The sequence below is a fragment of the Cyprinus carpio genome, chromosome B9 (genome assembly GCF_018340385.1).
Source record: "Cyprinus carpio isolate SPL01 chromosome B9, ASM1834038v1, whole genome shotgun sequence".
Taxonomy (NCBI): Eukaryota; Metazoa; Chordata; class Actinopteri; order Cypriniformes; family Cyprinidae; genus Cyprinus; species Cyprinus carpio.
This window is the reverse complement of record NC_056605.1, coordinates 2,345,760-2,348,094: the sequence shown is the minus strand read 5'-3', so window position 1 is coordinate 2,348,094 and position 2,335 is coordinate 2,345,760.

The following is a 2,335-nucleotide window of genomic DNA, read 5'->3' as shown; positions in this document are numbered from 1 at the left end:
CGCCGCAGGAGTTTCACTGGTACATTCTCGTTAGTGTTTACATTCCTCCGCAAGTGCACGTGAGCTCAGCTTTACAGAAACTCGCTGATCAGATCACAGAGACAGAACAACAACACCCAGATTCTGTTTTAATAATTCTTGAGGACTTTAATAAAGCAAATCTCTCACGTGAACTGCCAAAATACAGACAGCACATCACATGTCCCACCAGAGACAGTAAGATATTCAATCACTGTTACACTACAATAAAGGATGCATATCACTCTGTTTCACTTATACCAACCTACAGGCAGAAACTAAAATCAGCTAAACCTGTATTAAGGACTGTAAAAAGATGGACTAATGAAGCAGAGCAGGATTTACAAGCTTGTTTTGATATCACTGATTGGAGTGTTTTTGAAGCTGCTGCCACCGATCTGGACGAGCTCACAGAGACTGTAAAATCATATGTCAGTTTCTGTGAAGATATGTGCATTCCTACCAGAACTCATCTAACTTACAACAACGACAAACCATGGTTCACTGCAAAACTCTGATAGCTCCGTCATGCCAAAGAAGATGCTTAAAAGGAAGGGGGACAATGTCTTGTCTAAATAGACCAAATACACACTGGAAAAGGAGATCAGAGTGGCAAAGAGGAATTATTCTGAAAAAAATAAGGACTCAGTTCACTTCCAGCGACTCAGCATCAGTGTGGAAATGTCTGAAGAAGATCACCAAACAATAAGACACCATCCCCCAGCACTGTGGAGAATCAACAATTGGCAGATGATCTGATTGAGTTCTACTGCAGGTTTGAAAAAACACCCCACAACCACCTTGAACACCTCTCCACACAACCATTCACACCTCCTGCAACTCCCCTCTTCCCCACACCTGCACCTCAAATCAGTGAAGACGATGTGCGCCAGGTCTTCTAGAAGCAGAAAAGGAAAAAAGCGCCAGGCCCAGATGGTGTTACTCCAGTCTGTCTGAAATCCTTTGCTGACCAGCTGAGGAAGTTCAACCTGAGGACTACAGAGGATAGTCCGGTCTGCCGAGCGAATCACTGGTACAACCCTCCCTTCTATTCAAGAACTGTACTCATCCAGAGTGAGCAAAAAGGCAAGTAAAATCACTCTGGTCCCCTCACATCCAGCACACTTCCTCTTTGAACTGTTGCCATCTGGTCAATGCTACAGAGCTCTGAGCACCAGAAACAGAAACAGTTTCTTCCCTCAGGCAATCCATCTCATGAACACTTGACAATAACTGTGGTACGCACAACCCTATTTATACACTCATACACTTATTTATCTAACACACATACTTAGTCTACACTTCAAATTTGCACTCCCGTGATTGTGAAGGTTTTTATTGTTACATGTAATATACCTGCACATACAATTGTCAATTTGTATATTGTTATTACTTACAGTACTTGTTCTATTATTTATTCTTTTATTATCTGTGTTTTCGTTCTGTCACTGTCATTCTGTTGCACTGCGGTAGCTTCTGTCATGAAAACAAATTCCTCGTATATGTAAACATACCTGGCAGTAATGCTCATTCTGATTCTGATTCTGCTAATCAAAGACCAGAAAAATATTGTCTGGGATGTGTTGCTTAATGTTAAGGAGTTTGCCTCTGGTAAAACTTATAGAAGAAGAATGACAAAACACAGAACAAACAAACAAAAACAACTGAAGAATTGTGGAACTCAGTGTCCTGGCTGCTATTTGTGGCGCCATCTTGAAGATTTTATGATGAAGTATTTTTTAATGTGTATTGTACTGGCTTGTGTTGTATGTTTCTTGCTAATGGACACTGAGTCTGGAAATAAAGTTGAATGAATGAATGTCTACACATCATGCTCTCAAGCAGTGAAAAATACATAGCGGAGCAAAGAGGAAACTGATAATACGCTGACAGACAAGACAGAGCAGGTTACTTTAGGTATGCAACATGGTCTTAGCTTTCAAATTTTGTAATTTTTTTTTAAATAAATTCAAACAATAAATACCGTTATGTGGCTCTTTAATGTGTCATTACTCGTGACAGATTAGCATCTCAGTTAGGGTTGCCAACAGTTCCATATACGGAATCGTCCTGTATTTAAGGCATCAAAGAAGCGTTCCGTATGAAAGCTATGTGGAACGCAGTTTGTCCCGTATTTAAGGCATATGTTGTATGACCACCTAGACCAGGGATTCCCAAAGTGTGGTACGCGCACCCCCAGGGGTACGCAAGCTGCCACCAAGGGGTGCGCGAGAGGAAAAGTGTAATGGCGGTCTGTTTTTTTTAAGTGGGATTTTTCCATACCATTAAAAAAAAAAAAAAAAACATGAACAGTAAA